The sequence below is a fragment of the Lissotriton helveticus genome, chromosome 3_1 (assembly GCF_964261635.1).
Source record: "Lissotriton helveticus chromosome 3_1, aLisHel1.1, whole genome shotgun sequence".
In the NCBI taxonomy this organism is placed as follows: domain Eukaryota; kingdom Metazoa; phylum Chordata; class Amphibia; order Caudata; family Salamandridae; genus Lissotriton; species Lissotriton helveticus.
In genome coordinates this window covers 36,894,991-36,922,021 of record NC_136061.1, presented here as the reverse complement: position 1 = coordinate 36,922,021, position 27,031 = coordinate 36,894,991, and positions in this window count along the sequence as shown.

Here is a 27,031-nt window from a genome sequence, read left to right as displayed (position 1 = left end):
ACTAACATTGTCCCTACTGAAGTTGTAAATACTGACAATGAGGAGCTAACAACACAGAGTGTAGCACGACATGAGAGAGCTTTGAGACAAACAAAACAGAACTTAGAAGCATCAGATGAGGGAGGACTACATTATCATGGAGTTAAGAACAAGACACACTTAAACGTTTTCGCAAACTTATTAATACACTATGTAGAGACTATGGAAATTGAAGATTGCTATGTCTGCATGAAGCTACCTACTTCTGTGGCTGAAGGCGTGACATACCATCACCTGCCATTGACATATGGAATATCCTGTAGCATTTTAGCTAGTTTATTTTATAAAAGGGGACCGTTACAGTATTATTATTCTAACAATGACGTGATCTTTTCTGAACTTCCTATACGTGGGAACTTGAATCCTGTACATACCAAAACTGACACCATAAGATATATGGGAGACTACTTTCTGACTATAGGTAACATTGACATAGCAGACGCACACAGAGATAACTTGACTTGTTCTTTGCGTGAGCAGGAAAAGATGTTCCTGAACATGGCAGAGAAAAGGAGAATTAAAATTCAGAAGAAGGCTAATGACGAAAGTCAGAAAAAGCCAAAGTGGGCAGAGAACATGGAAGGCACCTCATCTGGTGGAGCGGGTCCTGCTCTGTTGCTGGATTTTGAAAAGAAAGGCAAGCTATGTCTTCACCGCGAGAAGACTAGCTATTATAATAATGTTTTCATTGGTTCCAGTGAATGCGAACATAATTACAAGGTAATTGGAGGTTGGGGTTTCAAAAATGGGTCAGAGCCTGTGTTTCCTGGAATTTATTATATTTGTGGGGACAAGGCTTATTTCAAATTGCCGGATCACTGGTATGGAAGCTGCTACTTTGGCATTGTCTTCCCGAAAATATACCATGTGAATGGAAAAGCTGGAAGCAATGAAGATACTAATGGCTTAGTGCGTAGTAAAAGAGAAAGTATAGGTGAAATTATGGGTAGTATTTTCAGTGCACTGATACCTGGAGTGGGAGTGGTTCTGAACACTCACAGAATTTGCAAATTGTCTACTATAGTAGATGTGCTGTCTACTGAAACAGCTCATGGATTTCTGCTGGTCAATACCGAAATGGTTGCGATCAGATCAATGGTTTTACAGAATCGACTTGCTCTTGACACCTTATTAGCGAAAGAGGGCGGAGTCTGCCGGATGTTGAAGGCGCAACATTGTTGCACTTATATTCCGGATAAAAGTGTACAGATCAAAAGATATGTGAAAAACATTACTAATTTGGCAAAGGAACTCAAACCACTCGAGGTTGATAGTGCCTGGAAGAGACTGGTAGATGGTCTCTCAAATGTAGGTCATTGGCTTGCTAGCATAGGTAAAAGCTTATTATTCAAAATTCTGATGCCAATTGGTATTATAGGTCTTATTATACTTTCCATTTTCTTATGCTGTAAATGCCGCAAGCGCACCAAAAAGCACGAGGTAAATGCAAGAGGAGTGAAACGAAGTGTGGATGAGATTGAATTAGAGGAAGTGAATGATCAGATATACAAAAAGGTGAAGACTTCTCACCCTGCTAAAACTGAGAGGGAAAAGTTAGAACGGTTGCTGGAAGAAATAGAACTTTATAAAGTGTGAAAGAAAGTTGGCATCTGGTTCCATTATAATTTGTGATGATAGTAAATATCATCAAAGAGGGGATTGATGAAGCAAAGCTTCGCATATTTTGCGGCTTGCCGAAGTCAAGAACCTCGTTTATGTGTAATAAGGTAACAAAACGTATGTTTTACTAACATTTATTTTGTTTAGGCAAAGTTCCCGAAGCTTGCCTATGTGTATTTCTAATGAATTTAATCCGTGTCCTCTAATATGGCCGCCGCTTGTATTTTAGTTACTGCGCATGCGTCAGCCACACTCACGTGTCCTGACGCGTCTGCAGAAGTGGAGGGAAAGTTATGCGCATGCGTAATTCATAGCTGTGCTTATCATGTGGTACTGCTCGTGCCACTGCTCTTGTGATTGTGTCAATGTAGCTAACATTTAATGCAATAATTTTATTTCTTGATGATAAGTTAAAAGTACAAACCCTATGATGTATTTTCATAATGACATTATTATGTATTAACTTGTTTTCGCTTACTTTTCATGTACCGCGGGGAATGGGGGTCCAAACTGATTGGGAGCCATATTGACGGTCTCTTCTGCGCATGACCAGGGAGCATTGAAAGGTGGCCACTTTGGACAGTGGAACTCAGCCAGCTGGCAGCCACAGTCAAGATGCGCCTGGGAAAGCCACCTCTGCGCTACGAGAACGGCGAATGTTGCTCCTCATGTGTTACAATGTTAATATTCTGCACAGTTCTCATGAGAACCCCAAACCTGCTAGGCGGTACCCAAATATGTTAATGAAGGCTTCAAATCGTGTATTGTGATTGGTGTGTTACCCAAATCCTACCTTAGGACCAATCGAAATTGAGGGATTCTGACACTTTGCAACATTGGGGGGTGGTACACTGTCCCCAAACTGTATATCTACCCTGGGTTCACCTAGTGAACCGTCCGACTTGTCTGGTTTAGCTGACCTGTCACTGACCCAACGCACTCAATAGGTGACTGAAGATACAGAGCGCTGCGAAGCACTCTGTCCGAATTTGACTATAGACTAAGGTTCTACTGAACCTTAAAGTGCTGGCAAAGCACTTAGCTGGGAGTTCGCTGACCCCATCGGGGTCTTGATCGATAGCTGCAGAGCGGGTGGAGCGCAGGCGTTGCTTCCGAACTGTGGGTTCCGGTCCTGTCCTGAAGAGGGTCCTGTCCTGAGGGTTTGCTGTCCTGTCCTGAGGGTCCTATCCTGATTTCTATTCCGAGGGTATCCTGTCCTGTCCTGGGTATCCATTCTGCACCTGCCGTCCTTTGAGGGATATCCTTCCTTGAGGGTTTCCTGTCCTTAAACTGACCCGTGGCCAGGGTTTGGTTTCCACACCTTTCTAGGTAAATATTGCTCTGAAAACTCTTTAAATCTTGCACCTTCTAAATTTCTGACTTTTGCTTTAATAAAGTTCATCATTGCATATGTTATATTTTCCATGCTTTTCCGCAACCATTGAAAGCTAAATACATATTTTTCCGTGAGGTTTTTGTTCTTATGTCTTCTCACTGGTTAGAAATTATATTTTGCATAGCAGTGTGTCATTTCCTGATATGGTCTAGAACTTCATTGCCTAGATTGTTCAAAGGCCCATTCACCTTAAGTGAAGCGTGTTATTCATTATAAGCTCTCCTATAGTCACCCACACTTAGGCTATCCCTGTTTAGATAATACTGAATTGCATAGTATCTTTTCTCGTTACATTTTATTAGTACCTTGATGATTACTCTGTCATTATTTCTTTGTGCCTATATGATTTACGTTATCTTGGTTATTGATTGCCTTGTTTTATTGTACCTCATGCAAGAAAATAATGAACTTTAGATAAACATTTTAAAACTTCCAGTTGTCCGTGGTCATTTAAACAGTATTTGAATGTTATTGGTTGAGTTTGTATTTTGCTGCCTTTTCCTTTACAGCTAGCTCCCTGATTCATTGTGGTCATTAGGTACCCGCATCGGTGGATGGTAAGTCGGGTGCACCGAAAATTGGTAGCAGGGAACACACACACACCAACTTGGTAGAGCTCGTGAAGTCACCTGATCGATGTATATGGTGATTTGAAAAGTATATGGGCCCTGAAGCCGGAAACGGCGAAAACTATTGGTCGGGTGGCCTCGCGCGCTCTATCAACATGACGTGTTACTTCGCTTGGTGGGAAACTTTTGCGTCTGCGTACTAGAACTAAGATAGCTGTTCTGTGTCCTAACGTGCAAGAAGCTTGCATTGCTGCTTTTGCTAAGCTGTTCGTTCTGCCTAAACCTTAATGCAATAGTTAAAATAAAATAATGGGAATAGAATAGAGATAAGTGGTATACAGTGCATTCATTTATTCGGTGTCTCTAAAACTGTTTCTCTTCTATTTTTGCATGTATCGAATTTGGGCCTGAAATGTACCTCTGAACTCCATCTTTGGAGAGACTGCGCCTGTGCAAAGAATCCCAAGCTATTGAAGCCATGGCATTGAACCAGAGCCAGCATCAGGCATGAACTGTGAAACTATGAGAAAATGGCCACCGCACCCTGCCAGAGGAAGCTGAATTGAACAATTTGTTAAAACATTGTATGTTATTGTAACATTCACTGCCGGGTGGAATAAAAGTACATGGGAAGATAAAGTTATGGGAGGGAACGCAATTTAAATACTTGATTAACAGTTACCTCATTAATACGGTGTGATGACCTCTCCCTGTCTTTTGACCAATAAATTTGTGGGATTCACACATTTGCAAAATTTGGGGGTGGTACACTGACCTGGAAAATAGTGATAGAGCGCGCGGGTCACCCGACCAATAATTTCGCCACTTCTGGCTTCGGGCCCATATATTTCAAATCACCATATACATTGATCAGATGACCTCACGCTCTGCTATCAGATATTTGTGAGTTCCCTTCGTTATTCTTCAGCGTACCCGACTTACCATCCACCGACACGGGTACCTATGACCACCATGGATCAGGGAGCTAGCTGTAAAAGGAAAGGCAGCAAAATACAAACCCAACCAAAATACTATTCAATACCTATGTAAAATGACCACGGACAACTGGAAGTTTTAAAGTCTTTATCTAATTTAGTAAATTTCAGAAATAATCAAATTCACAGTAATTAAGCAATCGATAATCAGAATAACAGAAAGTACATAGCTGAATAGCAAATAAGTCAGAGCAACCATTTATAGACTAATGGAATCCGGACACACTTAAATGAAGGATCAGGAATTAGAACGTTTCAGATGAATTTCTAAAGATGGGATAGGCTTTGATTAAGACTAGTATTCTAGAATTATTTCAAGGGAATAAGACCTGAATTCGGGACATTTATCTCTATAGGAGAGTCTGTAGAGAGTGACACGCTATGCTTTAAGGCAAAAGTGCTTTAGACAGTTTAAGTAAGGAGGTTCTAGACCATATCAGGAAATGACAAACTGCAATGCAAAATATAATTTCTAACAGGTAAGGCAACATAGGAACACGCTTTGAAATAAAATGTAAATGACTTTGATTCAATGGTTGCGGCAAAAGTATGGAAAATCAACATATGCAAAGGTATTTCTTTATTTCTTTCTGTACCCTCCCTGCTCCCGCCTCCCAGCTGCTCCGCCCACCCGCCCACTTGGCCATATATGGCGACCGTGCGACGCAGGTGAGTGTGACCTAGTTCTAGGACACCCCCGCGCCGCACGGCCACCAGCTGCTGCGTGTGCCCCCTCTCCTTGTGCCTCGCTGCTCCGGCTCCGCCGCGTGACCACGCCCCTGCCATCGAGCGGCGTGGTCTGTGCTAGCTTCCTGCCCTGTCTGTTTTTGTGATTTTGATTTGTAAGTTTTTCCTGTTGTATTGTAATTTCGCCCCATTTGCGCCGTTGTTTGCCTCCTTGTGCCGCCCTCGTCGCATCCCTCCCCGCTCCCCGCTTCCCGCCATCACCGCTAACCCCGCCCCTTTTCTTTCTGTACCCTCCCCGCTCCCGCCTCCCAGCTGCTCCGCCCACCCGCGCACTTCGCCATATATGGCGACCGTGCGAACGCGCAGCGGTCACGCGCAGCGGGCGCGCCGAAGACGCCAAAGATAAGCCCGTCTGCGCCCGTCCGCGCCTGGACCGCGCCCAGGGCCAGGACCCCTGGCCCCCACCGACGGAAGCCGACCCGACGAACCTACAACGCCGCCAAACTCATCGCACTCAACACCGGCGCCATCCCGGGATGCTACCGAGCCACCCCGAAGCACACCCACGGACCCTTCAGCTGCCACGCCTGCAAGTTCTCCTGCGTCCGGACCTACCCTGCACCAGCACCTGCCAAGCCGAACACCAGCAGCAACCACCTCAAGTGCATCCTGCTCAACACCCGCTCCGTCCACAGACACGCTGTCGAGCTCTGGAACCTGCTCGACACCGCAGACCCAGACGTCGCCTTCCTCACGGAAACCTGGATGAACGCCTCCTCAGCACCCGACATCGCCATCGCCATCCCAGAGGGCTACAAGATCACCCGGAGGGACCGCACCGCCAACCAGACGGGAGGAGGCATCGCCATCATCCACAGGGACACCATCCGCATCACGACCAACACCGACGACACCCTAACCACCGCCGAACACCTGCACTTCCAGATCCACACCGACCCGAAGACCACCCTCAGAGGCACCCTGATCTACCGACCCCCGGGACCACGCACACGATTCAGCGAGGACATCGCCGACTTCATCAGCCCACATGCCCTCCCCTCCGCCGACTTCATCCTCCTGGGGGACCTCAACTTCCACCTGGAGAACAACAACGACCGTAACACCATCACCCTGCTCGACAACCTCGCCAACCTCGGACTCAAACAGCTGGTGTCCACCCCCACCCACCTCGCCGGACACACACTCGACGCCGTCTTCTCATCCAGCAAAGACATCACCTTCAGCCACGCAACAGGACTCCACTGGACGGACCACAGCTGTGTCCACTTCACCTTCAAAAGAACGACGATCCACCACCACCAGCAACAGGTTGCCCGAAGAAGCTGGAACAAGATCACAGCCAACCAGCTCACCGCCTCCCTGAGCCAGCACCCTCCTGCCGGCTCAACGAACCCCAGCCAGGCCGCCGACAACCTCACGAAGTGGATCAGCGACTGCGCGGACGAACTCGCCCCCCTGAGGACCCCGCCCAGCAGACCCGGCAGCAGAAAAACCCCATGGTTCACCGACGAACTCAAGAGCTCCAAGAAGTACTGCCGAGCCCTCGAGAAAGTATGGAGAAGGGAACCAACAATGAACAACATGTCCACCCTCAAGCTCGCCACCCGGAAACACCACCAACTGATCCGCGCCACCAAGAAAACTGCATACAAGGACCGTCACGCCACAACCGCAGCAACGCCACCCACCACCACCCTCCGCGCCTGGACCCCGATCAGCACCGAAGACACCATCCGCACGATGAACTCATCCACTCCGGATCCCCAACCGACCCCTGCCCTCACCACGTCTTCAACAAAGCCGACGTTGTCATCGCACCCCACCTGCGGGACATCATCAACACCTCCTTCGACACCGCCACCTTCCCTGAGAGCTGGAAGCACGCCGAACTCAGCGCTCTACTCAAGAAACCTACAGCGGACCCCACCGAGCTCAAGAATTACCGTCCCATCTCGCTCCTCCCGTTCCCGGCCAAAGTCATGGAAAAGACCGTCAACAAACAGCTGGCCGCCTTCCTCAAGACAAATGGATCCCTCGACCCCTCACAGTCTGGCTTCCGAGCCAACCACAGCACCGAGACCGCCCTCATCGCTGCCACCGATGACATCCGAACCCTGATGGACAACGGAGAAACAGCGGCCCTCATCCTCCTGGACCTCTCCGCGGCATTCGACACTGTCTGCCACCGCACCCTAGTGCAGCGCCTTGGCAACATCGGAATCCAGGAGAAGGCACTGGAATGGATCACCTCCTTCCTCGACGGAAGAACACAGTCCGCCTACCACCGTACAAGTCAGAGGCCACCAAAGTCATCTGCGGCGTCCCTCAAGGATCCTCGTTGAGTCCCACCCTCTTCAACGTCTACATGAGCCCCCTCGCGGCCATCGCACGCCAACACAACCTCAACATAATCTCCTACGCCAACGACACCCAACTGATCCTCTCCCTGACCAACGACCCCACCGCCGCCAGAGCCAACCTGCACGAAGGGATGAGAGAGGTAGCCGAGTGGATGACGACCAGCCGCCTGAAACTGAACTCAGACAAGACGGAGGTCCTCATCCTGGGCTCCTCGCCCTCCGCCTGGGACGACTCCTGGTGGCCCCCCGCCCTGGGCACCGCACCCAAACCGACGGACCACGCACGCAACCTGGGCTTCATCCTGGACTCCTCCCTCTCCATGACCAGACAAGTCAACGCCGTCTCCTCGTCATGCTTCAACATCCTGCGCATGTTACGGAAGATCTTCTGGTGGATCCCCACCGAGACCAGGAAGACTGTCACCCAGGCCCTCGTCACCAGCCGACTGGACTACGGCAACGCCCTCTACGCCGGAACCACTGCCAAACTCCAGAAGAGACTCCAGCGGATCCAGAACGCCTCAGCCAGACTCATCCTCGACATCCCACGAAACAGCCACATCTCCGGACACCTGAGAGACCTGCACTGGCTCCCCGTCAACAAAAGAATCACCTTCCGCCTCCTCACCCACGCACACAAAGCCCTACACGACCAAGGCCCGAGCTACCTCAACAACCGGATCAACTTCTACGCGACCAAGCGCCACCTCAGATCAACCAGCCACGCCCTCGCCGCCATCCCCCGCATCCGAAGAGCGACAACAGGAGGAAGGTCCTTCTCCTACCTGGCCGCCAAGACCTGGAACTCCCTTCCGACCGACCTGCGCCTGACCCAAGACCACCTCTCCTTCAGGAAGAAGCTCAAGACCTGGCTGTTCGAGCAGTAAAGGCACCCCCCCCCCCTCCTAGCGCCTTGAGACCCTACGGGTGAGTAGTGCGCTCTATAAATGGACTGATTGATTGATTGATTGATTATTAAAGCAAAAGACAGAAATATAGAAAGGTGCAGTTTCAGGAGATTCGGAGTAATATTTACCTAGACTGGTGTGAAAACCAAACCCTGCCCACGGGTCAGTTAAGGACAGGAAACCCTCAAGGAAGGATACCCCTCAAAGGACAGCAGGTGCAGAATGGACACCCAGGACAGGACAGGAAACCCTCAGATTAGGAATCAGGACAGGACCTCTCGGACAGGACCCTCAGGACAGGACCCTCAGGACAGGACCAGCACCCGCAGTTCGGAAGCAACGCCTGCGCTCCACCTTCACTGCAGCTATCGATCAAGACCCCGATTGGGTCAGCGAACTCCCAGCAAAGTGCTCCGCCAGCACTTTAAGGTTTAGTAAAACCTTAGTCTATGGTCAATTTCGGACAGAGTGCTCCGCAGTACTCTGTATCTTCAGTCACCTATTGAGTGCGTTGGGTCAGTGACAGGTCAGCTAAACCAGACAAGTCGGACGACTTCCCTAGGTGAACCCAGGGTAGTTATACTGTTCTGGGACGGTGTACCACCCCCCAATGTTGCAAAGTGTCAGAATCCCTCAATTTGGATTGGTCCTAAGGTAGGCTTTGGGTAACACACCAATCAGAGTAGACTATTTGGAGGCCTAATTTACATTTCTGGGTACCGCCTAGCGAGATTGGGGTTCTCATGAGAAAGTCCAGTGGAATACAATGAAGAGAATACAATTGTTTCAATATGGGCACACATGACTCCGTCCTGCTGGGTCGCAGGTCGTTTTCTCAGGAGCATCTTGCCCATCTCTGCCAGCTGGCTGAGTTCCACTGTCCAAGGTTGCCACCTCTCAGCGCACCATGAGTCTGCGCAGAAGAGACCTTCAATATGGCTCCCAACCGGTTCGGACCCCCATTTCCCGCAGTACATGAAAAGTAAGCGAGAACAAATTAATACATAGAAATAAATGTATGTAAACACATCATTGGTCTTGTACTTCAAACTTATCACTAAAAAATATACTATGCAGTTTAAATGTTAGCAACATATACACACTCACAAGAGCATTACCACGTTATTCACGAAAGCTGTGTATTACGCATGCGCACCCTTTCCCTCCAAAAATTATAACTACGTCAGGACACGTGAGTGTGACTGACGCATGCGCAGAAGCACTTTTCAAGCGGCGGCCATGTTTTTAAAGACATGGATTAGTTGTATTAGAAATACACGTATGCAAGCTTCCTCTACTTTGTTCGAATATAAAAATAAAAGATTAGTAAGACGTACAATTTATTAATTTATTACACACGGGCGAGGTTCTTGACTCGAGCAAGTCGCGATGCGATGCTTGCTCTATCAATCCCCTCTTTGATGATATTTACTATCATCACAAAAATAATGGAACCAGATGCCAACTTCTTCACACTTTATACAGCTCTATCTCTTCCAACAAACGATCCAGCTTCTCTTTTTCATTTTTAGTAGGGTGAGAATTCTTCACCTTTTTGTATATCTGATTATTCATTTCCTCTAATTCAAGCTCATCCACACTTCGTTTCACTCCTCTGGCATTCACTTGATGCTTTCCGGTGTGTTTACGACACTTGCAACAGACAAATATGAAAAATAGGATAAGACCTATAATTCCAATTGGCATCAGTACCTTAAACAATAAGCTTTTACCTAAGCTAGCAAACCAATGACCTACATTTGAGAGACCATCTACCAGTCTCTTCCAGGCACTGTCAACCTCGAGTGGTTTGAGTTCCCTTTCCAAATTAGTAATGTTTTTCACGTATCTTTTGAGCTGCACACTTTTGTCCGGAATATAAGTGCAACAATGTTGCGCCTTCAACATCCGGCAGACTCCGCCCTCTTTTGCTAATAAGGTATCAAGAGCAAGTCTGTTCTGCAAAACCATTGATCTGATCGCAACCATTTCGGTATTGACCAGCAGGAATCCATGAGCTGTGTCAGTAGACAACACATCCACTATAGTGGACAATTTGCAAATTCTGTGAGTGTTCAGAACCACTCCCACTCCAGGTATCAGTGCACTGAAAATACTACCCTTTATTTCACCTATGCTTTCTCTTTTACTACGCACTAAGCCATTAGTATTTTCACTGCTTCCAGCAACTTTGTTCACATGGTATATTTTCGGGAAGACAATGCCAAAATAGCAGCTTCCATACCAGTGATCCGGCAATTTGAAATAAGCCTTGTCCCCACATATATAATAAATTCCAGGAAACACAGGCTCTGACCCATTTTTGAAACCCCAAACTCCAATTACCTTGTAATTATGTTCACATTCACTGGAACCAATGAAAATGTTATTATAGTAGCTAGTCTTCTCGCGGTGAAGACATAGCTTTCCTTTCTTTTCAAAATCCAGCAACAGAGCAGGACCCGCCCCACCATTTGAGGTGCCTTCCATGTTCTCAGACCATTTTGGCCTTTTCTGTGTTTCGTCATCTGCCTTTCTTTTTATTTTTATTCTCCTTTTCTCTGCCATGTTCAGGAACATCTTTTCCTGCTCACGCAAAGAACAGGTCAAGTTATCTCTGTGTGCGTCACCTATGTCTATATTACCTATAGTCAGGAAGTATTCGCCCATATAGCGAGTAACGTCACTTTTGGTATGTACAGGATTTAAGTTCCCACGTATAGGGAGTTCAGAAAAGATCACGTCATTGTTTGAGTAATAGTACTGTAACGGTCCTCTTTTGTAAAATAAGCTAGCTAAAATGCTACAGGAAATTCCATAGGTCAGGGGCAGGTGATGGTATGTCACGCCTTCAGCTACAGAGGTAGGTAGCTTCATGCAGACATAGCAATCTTCAATTTCCATAGTCTCTACATAGTGTATTAACAAGTTTGCGAAAACATTTAAATGCGTTCTATTCTTTACTCCATGATAATGTAGTCCTCCCTCATCTGATGCTTCTAGATCTCGTTTTGTTTGTCTGAGTGCTTTCTCGTGTATTGCTAAACTTTGTGTTGTCAGTTCTTCAGTTTCAGTATTTACAATCTCAGTAGGGTCAATATTAGTATTTTTGCTCACCGCAAAAGGAATGAAAACTGTTAGTCCTATCCAAATTAATATCAGTATAACTATACTACATACACATACCTTGCAGCATGTTTTGCAACGACTGCAACTAGGTCTACCATTCACGTTTGAATCAGACATTTTGGCTCAGAAGAAGTTTCTCGACCCCTCTTTGTGTCTTTACACCAGTAGTTTACTTTGTGCAAATTCACGGTGGCTCGTCTTCTTCTTCGGCAGAGTACTCAGCGACTGGTTCTCCGTCGCTCTCGTCAGTTATATCAAGGTCCTCAAATTCCTCCAAAACGAGCGTCCATTCAGGAGACTTGTACTTTTTGTTTTGTCTTTTTATTCGATCACTCCTTCTCTTGGAAGTATCTTCTGGTTGTTCTGCTATGCGAGCACTTCTTCTTTCTTCTGCACGTTTTTCTTCTACTGTTTTTATTCTCAGTCTCAATTTCTTTATGTATCCAGGCTCAATGTGCTTTCTTTTCTTAAGTCTTTTAGTTGGTACCGAGACCTCGTTCTCTTCTCTTGCCCTTTTATTTTCATTAGTTTGTGGCAATTCTGCTTCTTCTATTTCCCTTCCTGTCTCACTAGTTCCAGGACTTGCATCTTTTTCTTCTGCCTGGTTACTAATCTGGCCTTGTTCAGGAGAATTTTGTTTTTGCTTTTCAAATGTCTCTGTTTCTGTTTCCTGAACACTTTCTCCTAATCCTATCTGATCCTGTTCGAGCACTTCGTTCTCTTGAGTTTCTTCCGCTCCAATCTCTTTACTAGGTCTAATCTGTCCCTTTCCGATATCAGGAGTCAGTGGAGGAGTATCGATCACTTGTTCTGTCCCTGTCTGACCTTCTCCTTCCTCAGTTTTGATGTGAATCTCAAGAGTCTGAGGTTCTTCGCCTGTGCCTTGCTTTTCCTCTCTATTCCACTCTCTACCTTTCAAAATTCGTTCGCTGGTTCTGATGGGGTCTTTGGTAAGGTCAATCAATGGTATCCACTCATCTGGCCATATGCTTGACAGCTCGTCATCAGCTACTTCTGGACCAACCTTGGGGAACCCTTCAGCAGTCTGGACTCTTGGTAGCTCGTCATCAACTACTCCTGGACCAACGCCTGCGGACCCCTCAGCTTGACTGGTACTGGGCTGTACGTCGTCAGTTACTTCTGGTCTTGCTTCTGCAGGCCCCTCTGCTGGACCGTCTTCTTCTCCAGGCGCTTTGTCGGGTTGTACCTTCTGAGTGTGGCTGGCGTGGATCCAATGGGGAACACCTGCACACTTCACTGCTGTGGTCGTTACTAGGATCACTTGTCGCTTCTCTCCCCACCTCGGCTCCAGGCAGCTCGACCGAGTATGCTTCTTTATTTTGACCCAGTCTCCGGGAACCAGTTTGTGGAGAGGAGTCGTTGGATTTGCGACGGCGTCTACTCCGATCTGGCGAGAGATATAACGCACTTGGTCACCTAATCTCTTGCAGTATTCAAGCACCAAATCATCAGTAATACTCAACAGTTTGCTTCCTGGTACCCATGCTTGTCTCATCACTCTTCCCATCAAGATTTCATGAGGGCTCAGGCCTGTCTTTCGGTCTGGAATACTTCGGAGTCCCATCAGAACCAGAGGCAGGGCCTTTACCCAGGTCATGCCAGATGCATCACACAATTTCGCTAGTCTTGTTTTGATAGTCCCGTTTATTTGTTCCACCACTCCAGAAGCCTCTGGATGATATGCACAGTGGAGTTTTTGCGAGATCCCAAATGCCTTACAGAGTTGGTCGATCACATCATTCTGAAAATGTCGGCCTCTATCTGATTCAATAGTGACTGGAACCCCGAACCTAGGTATCAGTTCTTTCAGTAAACACTTTGCTACTGTCAGTGCGTCACTTTGGGGAGTAGGGTAAGCTTCCACCCACTTTGAAAATAGGCAGACAATGACAAGGACATAACGCTTCCCTTCACAACGTGGCATGGTGATGAAATCAACTTGTACTCTCACGAAGGGACCCGCTGACCTCCCAATTTTCCCTAGTTCCACTATTGTTCTCTTGCCTGGGTTCATCTTTTGACATGACAGGCACCTCTGGCAGAGGGACTCTGCTACCTTCCTGAACTTTTTACTATACCAAGTCTGTTGGAATACCAGAATCATGGCGTCCCTACCAATGTGTGATCCCTCATGTATCAATCTCGCCATTGTGCCAAGCAAGTGTCTGGGTAACACAGGCATACCATTTGGGCCCAAGATGACACCATCCTCACGTCTTGGTCTACACCCGTCTTCCTTCCACTTCTCTCTCTCTTGCCAGGGTGCCGCCTGCTGCCATTCTCTCACTTCATCCCATGTAGGCACTTCTTCAAACACTCGAAGTTGGCAGCTGGTTCCAGGCCCCCCCCCGTTTTGGATTTATGATATATCGATCTCTGGCGCATAATTTTGCCACTCGATCCGCGAAATCATTTCCCAAAGATACAGGGTCAAAGTCCTGCTTATGGGCAGCACACTTGACCACTGCCAGTTCCTTTGGTAACTGGATTGCCTCTAAAAGGTCTTGAACAACTTTTCCATTTCGAATAGGGGTACCTGATGAGGCCAGGAACTCCCTCGGTAGCCATAATTGGCCAAAGTCATGCACAACCCCAAAACAGTACTGACTGTCAGTATACACTGTTAGGCGTATGTTTTTCCCCAATTTGCAAGCTTTTATCATAGCGATCAATTCGGCTACTTGTGCAGACTTTACTTCAAATAAATAACCTGCCTCTTCAATTTTGGTTGAGGAGACTACCGCATAGGCAGCACTCAGGCCTCCTTGTTCATGTCTTAGGCATGAACCATCCACAAAAAATTCCAAGTCGTGTTTAGGCAAAGGTGTTTCTTTAATGTCTGGGCGTGGCTTTGTGCTAAATTCTGTTAAATCAATGCAGTTATGCTCATTTTCCTCCCCATCTTCCATATCCATTGAATTGGGAAGCAGAGTGGCGGGGTTCAGAATGTTGCACCTGACAATTGTTATATTTGCAGCACCCACGAGAATCCTCTCGTATTTAGTCAGCCGACTAGGGGTGAGATACTGAGTTTTCGTTCTTGTTAACAAAATTACCACTCCATGTGGAACATACACAGTTACAGGATGTCCCATGACAATGGATTCACTCTGCTCTAAACTTGTGCAAGTAGCAGCTACTGCTTTCAGACATCCTGGTAATCCAGCAGCCACTGGATCCAGGGTGGCAGAGAAATATGCCACATGCCTTCTGGTTGTGCCATGTTCTTGGGTTAGGACTGCCAACGCGCAATTATCGCGAGTGTCACAGAACAGGGCAAATTCCTTGGAATAGTCTGGCATTCCCAACGCAGGGGCTGTACACAGACAATCTCGCAATTTGGTGAAGGCTGTTATGCTTTCCTCATCCCATTCTACGACATCCGGTGTTCCTCTCTTGGTCATTTTTATCAAGGGCCTAGCTAGGACTGCAAATCCCAGAATCCATTGCCTGCAGTATCCTATCACTCCAAGGAACATTCTTATTTCTTTCTGAGTACGGGGTAACTGCATCTTTTGAATTATTCTCACTCTTTCTGACGTTACTTTCCTGATGCCTTTCTCTATCTGGTGCCCCAGATATTTCACTGATTTTGCACAGAACTGTAATTTTTCAGGGGCCACTTTATGTCCCTTTTCACTCAGGTGATTCAGTAGGGCAATGGTGTCAATCACACAGTCCCTATGACTTTTGGACGCCACCAAGAGGTCGTCAATGTATTGCACCAAGACAGAATTTCCAGGTAAGACCAAAGTTTCCAAGCATTTTTTCAAGATCTGATTAAAGATAGAGGGGCTCTCTGTGTACCCTTGGGGGACCCTGTTCCAGACATACACGTGACTGTTGAAGGCAAATGAGAAAATACATTTGCTGTCTGGATGCAAGGGAATGGAAAAGAATGCATGACATAGGTCTATCACAGTGAACCACTCAGCATCCCAGGGAATCTGGTACAGAATCACTGCTGGGTTCGGGACAATTGGGCAGCAAGGAATCACTATCTTGTTTACCTTTCTCAGGTCCTGCACTACTCTGTACTTGCCACTAGGCTTTTTGATGCCCATAATCGGTGAGTTGCATGGGCTACTCATTACTTCCTGTATGATGTTTCCTTCTAATAATTTCTGTATTTCCAGGGCAACCCCTGCTCTCACTTCTGCATTCATTCTGTAGGGTTTAGTATTAGGATAGACTGCATTGTCCTTGATGGCTATCTGTATGGGGTCTACGTTTTTCATTAATCCTACATCTTTTCCAGTAAAGTCCCATACCTCTGGCTTCACTGTTTCTTGGAGTTCTTTGGGCAAATCCTGCATAGTCATTCGTTTAATTTCGGAGTCCGGTCTGATTAACATTAATTTATAAATGCCATCTTCATCTGGGGTCTGAATTTCGACGCCCTTTGGTGTGCAAAAGATGGTACAATTCATTTTGCACAGCAAATCACGTCCCAGTAAGTTTACTGGACTGGTGTCACAAACGACAAATCTATGCATTTCCTTAAAGTTTCCAATTGAGATCTCCATGGGCTCGGTAACAGGAGTACTAATCAATTGATTAGATACACCCACTACTTGGATGGCTTCTCCCGAGAGGGGTAGGTTTGGAACGTCCACTGTCCTTACAGTAGAACGGGTAGCGCCAGTGTCCAACAGGAAAGTGACATCATTTCCGTCAACCTTTCCTTCAATGTATGGTCCGGACTGGTCTACCGGCAAGGAGGCGCCAAGTACGCACTCCTCGTCCTCCCCTCTCAGGCCCCGTCAGTACTGGTCATCACAAAGGAAGGTATCGTTTAGTAAATACTGCGAAGTTGCTGTATTTCTGTTCTCATTGCTTTCCCAGACTTCTACGTCATCACCCTGCGTGGACTTTCCCTTAAATACTTGCTTTGGTGCTCGGGGCAACTGAATCGTTTTTACCTGTGGTTGGGTCTTTCTTGATCTTTCTTTCTGCGTCTGTGGAATTAAATCAGGTGTTTGGGCGTTATCATCCTGCAAATAGGGACACTCGTTTCGCCAGTGTCCAATTTCTCCGCACTGATGGCAGGGAAATTTCTTCATTGCCTCCTCCCTGCTCATTTTGGGCCGGGGCTTGCCTCCTCCCCCACCCCCAGGACCTTGGTTCTGAGTAGTTTTGGCCATTTTACTCAATTGTTTTTCCTGCTGTTCTGCGAGCTTCACTTGAGCCCACATAACCTTCTCCTTGAGAGCCTTTTTCTTTTCTGCCATCTCGTCCTCGCAGTACTTTGCGTACCGCAGGACCTCATCCATCTTTTTAGTGTGCCAACAGATTTTGTTATCTTTTATCCACTGACAAATTTCGGGTCTTAAACCATTTACAAACCTGTAAATAAAATGTGTCATATCCTTCATCTCGATGTTGTCTATACCGCTGTATGTTTTGAACACCTGCAACAGCCTTTCATAAAAGGAATGCACTGTCTCGTCTCTTTCCTGTGTTGTTCTATCTATCTTGGTCCAATCAGTTTCCTTTGCTGGCACTTTTAGTTTCAGATGCTGTATTACTTGTTCATATTTTTTCATCACTTCTTTCGATGGTTCCCCTGTTTTGTCATCTCTCGGGTATTCCTCACTAGGCCAAGCTATGGGTATTTTACACTCGGTCCACAGATCTACCGGGACCACAATGTCGAAAAACCCATCCAGGTCTTTCCACAGGCATTTTTGCACCTTTACGAACCTTTCCACCTGCCTGTACCAGTCTACTGGCTTTTCGCGCAATTTCGGGAAATCGTTAGTAAAGGACACAATATCCTGTCTGGACCATGGAACGTGCACATACTTTCCACCTGGTACTTCGCGCATAGGGCATAACTGTTCTGGTTTTTCAGCTTCTTTTAGCAAAAATTCGGGAGTTGCCTGCCTAGACCTGGCCTCTTCCTTTTTCTTGACCCATCTAGCTTTCCACCTTTCCACATCTCCCCATTTTTGCAATACTGACAATAGTTCCTTGACCTGTGCTTTCTTTCCTGAAGCATTCAAGTTTTCCAAATCTTTGTCTGAGAAATCTGCTCTATAGGGTTTTTGCAGTGGTTTCGATCTTGAAATATCTATACCCATGCTAGCAGCAGTGTCTGTCAGTTTTTCATGAAGTACTCGGGTATTTCGGGTGAGACTTTTGCAGATAAACAGCATTTCGTCTTCGGAGTAGGTATTTAATCTGTCTAATCCTACGTTTCCTGCCATCAATTCCTCTATTTCTATTCTCAGCTTGTAAAGATCTAAAGGTTTTGTTGGGGACGTTTGCTTTTCCAATTCCTGACTCCATCTTTCGATTTCTTCAGGAGTCACCAATGTGACACTCCAAGTACCCGAGGTCGATTCCATCTGAATTGCCCTCGTACTAAACGTGTGCGGCTTCGGGATCCTTTTCTCAGTCTTTCTAATGGGCAGATCTAGCAGCGAGACCTCCGACTCGCACTCACTGGTCTGATCATCTATAATTAAGGGTTTTGGTCTGGTCGGTGCAATGACAGGGGTAATTACGGGAGTTTTTGGAGTCCCTTGACGGTCCCCGTACAGCGGAACCACCGGTCCGATTGTTACTGGGATCGTCAATGCTTCAGGACTTGCATTTAGCTGTGACATTTTCCGTATTATTTCAGCTCGCTGATTCTCCAGCGCTTCTCGCTCTTCTCTTCTAATAACCTGTCCAAGGAGTTTCCATGTAACACCTGCGGGGTCAGAATGGGAGCATAACTCGGGGCTGTGGGATGAGTCTCACTCGGCCCTCCGCCATAGTTAGGCTTCGGAAACAGACTTCCTGTGCCTAGGATTCTTGGATCTTCCTCATTCTGGGGCTGTAATAACGGCATTCCTGAACCTACGGACCTCACCTCTCCTCCATAAGGGGGACGAGGGAAAAACTCTCCTTCACGTGAATATCCTGTCTCTCCACCTACGGGTCTCCTGGGGTAAATACTTCGGGGTTCTATGGGTCCTAGATTCTCAGTATAAGGAGGAACTATATAATCCCCTCCTTCACTTGCGGACCTGACCTCTTCCCTTTGTAGGGGTCTCCGGGGAATATCTCCTGCACTCGAAGGTCGGTGTCCCTCATTATAAGGAGGCGGACTTCTCATGCACATGTCATCTAACAATTCGTCATCTGACTCTCCCAGGGGCCCCCAATGTTTAGTCTTTTCTGTTCTTTCCCCCCCCCCAGGAGGATCTTCTGCTGGCATCATGGGAAACAGTCCTTCAACAATCATGCTCTGTCTCCATTGTTTCATCTTTTTATCTCGGGATTCTTGCCTCAGTTTTGGGTAATACTTTGTCAGCCCTTTGTCCATTCGGGGCTTCTCTCTTTGGAAAGCCTCAATCTCCCACTCCTCTAATGCCTCATACTGCGTTAGTCTTGGTCTGGGATGTAATTCATTCATTCGGGTTCTTAAATTGAATAGGATTCTACCATTAAAGGTACCTTCTAACGGAAAGGCCATTATTCCGTCGTCTTCCGTGTACTTCACCCAATTTTCTAACCACACACACGTATTGTACCCTCTGTCAAACATCATGAAAGAGGCGGGAGTATTTGGTGGCGGAATAACAATGCCCTCTCTAATTTTAATCGGCTTGTCCTTTTTAAAGTAATTCTTTACCTTATTTACAAGGGACATTTTTCTCTTAGTTCCGTACATAATATCGTATCTATTAGCTTTCCACTGATCCCTTTCAAACCCTTGGTTTCTTGGATCGGGTCTAGTTTCTGGAGAATACGAGTGCCACATACGATTTCTACGCTTAACTTTGTTTACAAATTACCTCCAATCAGAATGCGTCTTGCAATTCCGTGCGACCAATGGGTGCACGCGTTCAAATATTTTCGGCCAATGGGTGCGCGGCCTTTTCGCGAGACAGTTCTCACGCTTCGGCGCTCACCCCTCCTTCACAATTCCAGCCCCGCTACCCGCCCGCTGTATCTACCAATCCCAGCGCGGCACAGAGTGACGTCAGAGACGCTTCGCGACTGACTCCCTCCCTTCACAAGGTAACGGAAACTTTCTTTCTTTCTAAAGTGCTAGTGCTGATTTATTTTACAACGAATACACATTCGCCACAGTGCTCAAGTGTCTAGACAGGAAAGATTTCTTTTACTGCAAGTAAACTACTTCCATTTACTTTTCACACGCTGCGGGTAGATCTCTTCCGCCTACCCTTCACTCTAGCATCAGTGAACCTGTTACTTCCCTAGACTCATCCACTCTTTTCCGGGATATATCCGAGTCTAAGGTTTCCCAGCGGACCCCTTTGCTTTCACTCTAGCTCCGATGAACCTGCTACTCTTCCGCTGTGACCCTGGCTAGGTTACGCCACTATGGGAATTTTGCAAATGAACCTCGTTACTAACATTTATTCACACATGTATTCAGAAAAACCCTAGTTAGTGCTTCCTGGTTTTACCTAACCTGCACCTAACTTTCCTTGAGCCTGCGACCTCAAGGCAATGGATTCTATTCACCACTTGCCTATTCAATTCCCCGGGGAGTTCTGACAACACCTAACGAGACGGTTTACGTACGCATGGACTAATACATATAACAGTATAAGAACAAGAATAACAATTTTCAAACAATTCATGAATTTCAAAAGCAGCGTATTCTCAAGAGAATGATCAGATCCCTCGGAACGGCCGCTCTTATAGCAGCATCGATGTATTAGCAGCTACCGACTTGACTTAGCCTAACTAATCCTGCCTAACCTTTAACTAGTCCCTAACCATACCTCTGCTACCAGAAAATACTGATAGAGCGCGCGGGTCCCCGACCAATAATTTCGCCACTTCTGGCTTCGGGCCCATATATTTCAAATCACCATATACATTGATCAGATGACCTCACGCTCTGCTATCAGATATTTGTGAGTTCCCTTCGTTATTCTTCAGCGTACCCGACTTACCATCCACCGACACGGGTACCTATGACCACCATGGATCAGGGAGCTAGCTGTAAAAGGAAAGGCAGCAAAATACAAACCCAACCAAAATACTATTCAATACCTATGTAAAATGACCACGGACAAAAACTGGAAGTTTTAAAGTCTTTATCTAATTTAGTAAATTTCAGAAATAATCAAATTCACAGTAATTAAGCAATCGATAATCAGAATAACAGAAAGTACATAGCTGAATAGCAAATAAGTCAGAGCAACCATTTATAGACTAATGGAATCCGGACACACTTAAATGAAGGATCAGGAATTAGAACGTTTCAGATGAATTTCTAAAGATGGGATAGGCTTTGATTAAGACTAGTATTCTAGAATTATTTCAAGGGAATAAGACCTGAATTCGGGACATTTATCTCTATAGGAGAGTCTGTAGAGAGTGACACGCTATGCTTTAAGGCAAAAGTGCTTTAGACAGTTTAAGTAAGGAGGTTCTAGACCATATCAGGAAATGACAAACTGCAATGCAAAATATAATTTCTAACAGGTAAGGCAACATAGGAACACGTTTTGAAATAAAATGTAAATGACTTTATGATTCAATGGTTGCGGCAAAAGTATGGAAAATCAACATATGCAAAGGTATGCCTTTATTAAAGCAAAAGACAGAAATATAGAAAGGTGCAGTTTCAGGAGATTCGGAGTAATATTTACCTAGACTGGTGTGAAAACCAAACCCTGGCCACGGGTCAGTTAAGGACAGGAAACCCTCAAGGAAGGATACCCCTCAAAGGACAGCAGGTGCAGAATGGACACCCAGGACAGGACATGAAACCCTCAGATTAGGAATCAGGACAGGACCTCTCGGACAGGACCCTCAGGACAGGACCCTCAGGACAGGACCAGCACCTGCAGTTCGGAAGCAACGCCTGCGCTCCACCCTCACTGCAGCTATCGATCAAGACCCCGATTGGGTCAGCGAACTCCCAGCAAAGTGCTCCGCCAGCACTTTAAGGTTTAGTAAAACCTTAGTCTATGGTCAATTTCGGACAGAGTGCTCCGCAGTACTCTGTATCTTCAGTCACCTATTGAGTGCGTTGGGTCAGTGACAGGTCAGCTAAACCAGACAAGTCGGACGACTTCCCTAGGTGAACCCAGGGTAGTTATACTGTTCTGGGACGGTGTACCACCCCCCAATGTTGCAAAGTGTCAGAATCCCTCAATTTGGATTGGTCCTAAGGTAGGCTTTGGGTAACACACCAATCAGAGTAGACTATTTGGAGGCCTAATTTACATTTCTGGGTACCGCCTAGCGAGATTGGGGTTCTCATGAGAAAGTCCAGTGGAATACAATGAAGAGAATACAATTGTTTCAATATGGGCACACATGACTCCGTCCTGCTGGGTCGCAGGTCGTTTTCTCAGGAGCATCTTGCCCATCTCTGCCAGCTGGCTGAGTTCCACTGTCCAAGGTTGCCACCTCTCAGCGCACCATGAGTCTGCGCAGAAGAGACCTTCAATATGGCTCCCAACCGGTTCGGACCCCCATTTCCCGCAGTACATGAAAAGTAAGCGAGAACAAATTAATACATAGAAATAAATGTATGTAAACACATCATTGGTCTTGTACTTCAAACTTATCACTAAAAAATATACTATGCAGTTTAAATGTTAGCAACATATACACACTCACAAGAGCATTACCACGTTATTCACGAAAGCTGTGTATTACGCATGCGCACCCTTTCCCTCCAAAAATTATAACTACGTCAGGACACGTGAGTGTGACTGACGCATGCGCAGAAGCACTTTTCAAGCGGCGGCCATGTTTTTAAAGACATGGATTAGTTGTATTAGAAATACACGTATGCAAGCTTCCTCTACTTTGTTCGAATATAAAAATAAAAGATTAGTAAGACGTACAATTTATTAATTTATTACACACGGGCGAGGTTCTTGACTCGAGCAAGTCGCGATGCGATGCTTGCTCTATCAATAGTATAACTAGGGTAGGCTTAGTTAGTTAGATTTTCCGACTTGTCCGAATAGCTGACCTGTCACTGACCCAACGCACTAGGTGATCGAGAGCAGAGGTGCTGGCGGAGCACTCTGTCAGAAAATTCGAAAACCCAATTGGGGTTCTGGAGAGGAGTTCGATGACCCAATCGGGGTTTGGCTGTTAGCTGCAGAGAGGGTTTACAACGCTGGCGTTTTGAACTTTAGCTGTGGTGCCGATCTTAGCCTGTGGTGGTCCAGTCCTGATCCAATTTGGTCTGTAACCTGTCCTGATTCTGATCTGCACCTGTTCTTTCTCGCTGGCACTTGCACTTTGGCATTCTTATCCTTTGTCTCAGCCCGTGGCCAGGGTTGGTCTTCACACCATTCTAGGTAATTCTAAAGTGTGGGTTTGTCATTGTACTGTTTTCCTTTCTCTACCCACCCTGTGTCTAATGCTTAACGATATTTCTTTCCAAAATTATTGCATATGTCGTTTCCATTTTCATCATTAAATAGAATAAGAAATTATTGATTATATTATGGTTTCAAAGATTACTTTAGATAAAAGAACTTAAACCTTTCCCGAGTTTGTGGTTATTTATGAAAACGTTCATGTTATTCTACTACCTATTTTCTTGCTAACTCCCTTGATCCTCTAGGACTTTAGGTATTGGTGACTTGGATTGGTAAGTCAAATGGTAAAGGTCCCGAATGGTAAAATTAAAATTGATCGAGTGTAAGTTTACCTGTTTATAAAATTAATTTAGTTTATGGGCCCAAGTGAGTATGTTGAGCAGGTGAGCTTGCGCTCTATCACAGGCAATGACGGCATGTGCAATTGTGTGTTTGCCAATCATGTATCTGGACTCTGTTTCAGATGTGGGACCTGGTGAATTGCACTACATACCGGCACGTGGTTGAGACACACCGGTGTCAGTAGATGAGCACTGAGGCCTTGGTGCGCCGTGTGGGCACTCTCTCTCCCTGTCCATCTCTTCTGTTATCTGTGTCTCGCTCCACCTCAGTCCATCTTTCTCTCTCTCCCCCTCTCTGTCCATCTTTCTCTCGTTCCCCCTCTTAGGCCGTCTTTCTCTCTCTCACCCTCTCTGTCCGTCTTTCTCTCTCTCCCCCTCTCTGTCCGTCTTTCTCTCGCTCCCCCTCTCTGTACCCGCTCTGTCCGTCTTTCTCTCTCCCACTCTCTGTCCGTCTTTCTCTCTCTCCCCCTCTATGTCAGTCTTTCTCTCACTCCCCCTCTCTGTCCGACTTTCTCTTGATCCCCCTCTCTGTCCATCTTTCTCTCGCTCCCCCTCTCTGTCCATCATTCTCCCGCTCCCCCTCTCTGTCCGTCTTTCTCTCTCCCACTCTCTGTCCATCTTTCTCTCTCTCCTCCTCTGTCAGTTTTTCTCTCACTCCCCCTCTCTGTCCGACTTACTCTCGTTCCCCCTATCTGTCCGTCTTTCTCTCGCTCCCCCTCTCTGAACATCTTTCTCTTGCTCCCTCTCTTTCTCTCTCTCTGTTTCTCTCTCTCTCTCATTTGCTCTCTCTCTGTCCTTTGATGAGCGCAAGTCACACCTTCTGATCTGGATTTTTGTCTTGAAGACTGTGACCTACAAATTGTACCGGGGAGAGCCGCCATGTGTCTTTATTTCTGTTCTGTGCTTATTTTAATAAAATTACGATTGTTTATTTGAAGGTGAATGTGTGATGCTCATTTTTGTGATGACACATGCATGTCACCAAATGTGATTGTGCTACATCAGGCTGATTTTTTGGTACGTGTTTCATGTAGTTGATGTGGCATGTCTTTTGGGGGGGGTGCCCGGGGACGGTTGCTCCTGGGGGTGGTGACGGTGGGTGTTGTGGCCCTGTTGGGGCTCCCAGCTGCATGATCGTTGGAATCGTGGCATCTATGGCCCTTCAGGTGTGGCTCTGGGCTGGGCTCCCTTGTGTGGTGCAGGTTGTTGTCCGACTTTGTACCAGGTCAGAGCAGGTGTTAGTTTACTACTGCTAACGCGGCTTATCGCATGTTTTGGGTTCTTATCGCCGATCTAGCTGGTCGTTGAGAATGTTGCGAAGTGGTGTTGTTGCGGTTTTTGGCGCGGGAACTCCTACTCTGCATCTCATTAGCGATAGTTGCCGGAGTCATCTGTGGCGATGTTTTTTTGCGGATGCTATCGCAGGTAAACTGGTGCTATGGGATATTACCACCAGCTTGTGAATGGTGCGATACATTTATCGCCAGTAATCCTTGAGAAGGTGCCCCATATTTAGGCGCAAACATCTCAAATAATGTTTCTTGGATCCCATATAATACCACTCAGGCTGCAAAATCAAAGTCTACGAGAATTGGCCTTTTACAGTTTTTTAATGTACAAAGAAGGAGGGACATCTTTTTGCTGTTAAAGGTGTATATTGCTAACGTGGTTCCTGATGCTTTATATGGAATAGAAGCTTTCTTCATTTATCTCCAATATTGAATCAGTTTCATGGAAGAGCTACCTTGGTGTAAGCTCCTACAGCTCTGTTGAAAGTATTTGTCTTGAGCTGGGCTTGATGGGTATTACCTTCCGTGCCCACTGCCAAATAATTTAATATTTTCAAGTAATTATTCAGGAGTCCCAAAAATGCATCGAAAAATGTAACTTGGTGGGAACTTGCATGGGATAATAAAAAGATGTAAACTTTTGGGACTGTTTACTCTTATTGTATACCACAGTTTCCCTTAAATAATGATGAGATGTTATTGTGTCTACAATAATAGACACAAAATTAGTGCCTTAAAGTGTCACTTAAAAAGCATGCTAGAAATCGAAGTTTCCAGCTTGACTTGCAACATTGTTTAGAAATAAGAAGATTACAGCTGGGCTGTATGTTTGCAAGAAGTGGTGAGATGGAATTGTATTTAAAATCCATCATTTGCCCCCTTGGGCGTAGATTTGTCATGAAATTCAGGTTTAACCAGATGCCCTGGGGTGATAATGTGTGGATCAAGAGGGACGGGGTCTCCACACATCCATGCTGTTAATATTGTGGAGTTGTTAACCCCTTCCCCGCTCATGAGGAGCTCAGCTCGTCATGAGTTACGATGCTCGTACGCTCATGACGAGCTGAGCTCGTCATGTAACGCTTTTTTTTTTTTTAAACGCCGCGCACAGCGGGAAAACCGCTAGCGCAGATGCGGTTAAACATCATTTGAATCACTTGCTTTTTATTCTGTCCTGACCTTTTTTATCTGCAGAATTTGTTTTTCTATCCTGTGATTTTAAGGTATTTTGTAGTAACGCGCAAAGAAGCACTTAACTTTTTTAAACCCTCCCTCTGTGAATATTCGTTATTATTTAGTAAGGTTTTTGGGTGCTTTCTTGATATAAATTGACCTATTTGAATTCACTACAATGTATTTTGCTTGCTCTAATCAGGTTTTGTATTGTTTTAATCACATGTATTTTTATTTCACTGCATTTATTTATTATTGATTGTTGTCTTATTTAAGTTTAATCTGTGGATGCACTTTAAAGATTAAATAAAGAAGCAAAATATAAAAAAACAAAACCAGCTTTGGATGTGGACACCCACGTAATGTTGAAGGTGTGCATACCACAAAACGCATTTTTAGATGTTTACAGAGTTGTATCAGTAACTAAAAAGAAATAAAATGCCAGGGAGGGATGGAGATACAAACAGGGGACCCAAAGCAGAAGTGAAATTGGGGACGAGGGCAAGGGAAAGCAACCTGGGGACGGAAACGACATGGGAGGGGCAGAGAAGCACATGATGAGACCAGGGAACATTGAGGGGAGCACTGAAGCACATGGCAAGACAGAGCAACACAGACACTGAGGGAGCACACAAGCTCATAAATATATTGATCAACATGGAGACAGGGGAAGCAACAAGGGGACAGAAACAACATGGGTGGATCAGAGAAAAACGTGGCGAGACAAAGTGTTGGCACTGACCCCTCTGCAGTATCACTCCCAAACCTTTTGCCTTCCTCCTCCATTTTTCCTGATCTTGTTTTGCTGGCCTCAGGATTCTGTACACTTTACGCTGCTAACTAGTGCTAAAGTGCTTGTGCGCTCTCCCAGAACATGGTAAGATTGGCTTGTACTCAAATGGCATATTTAATTTACTTGTAGTTCCATAGTAAAGGGATATTACATGTATCCAGGTACACTTGAGTAGTCCTTCAAACCTGTCTCAGGCCTGCAATTACAGCTGTGTGAGCAGTTTTAAACTTTTCAACATGGTAAAATAAACTGCTTGCCAGGTCCAAACCTTCCTTTTTAATAAATATAAGTCATCACTAGTGTAGGCCGTGGAGAGCTCAGAGTGCAAGGTGAAGTATATTTCAAATGTGGACATGTACTTTTAAATTT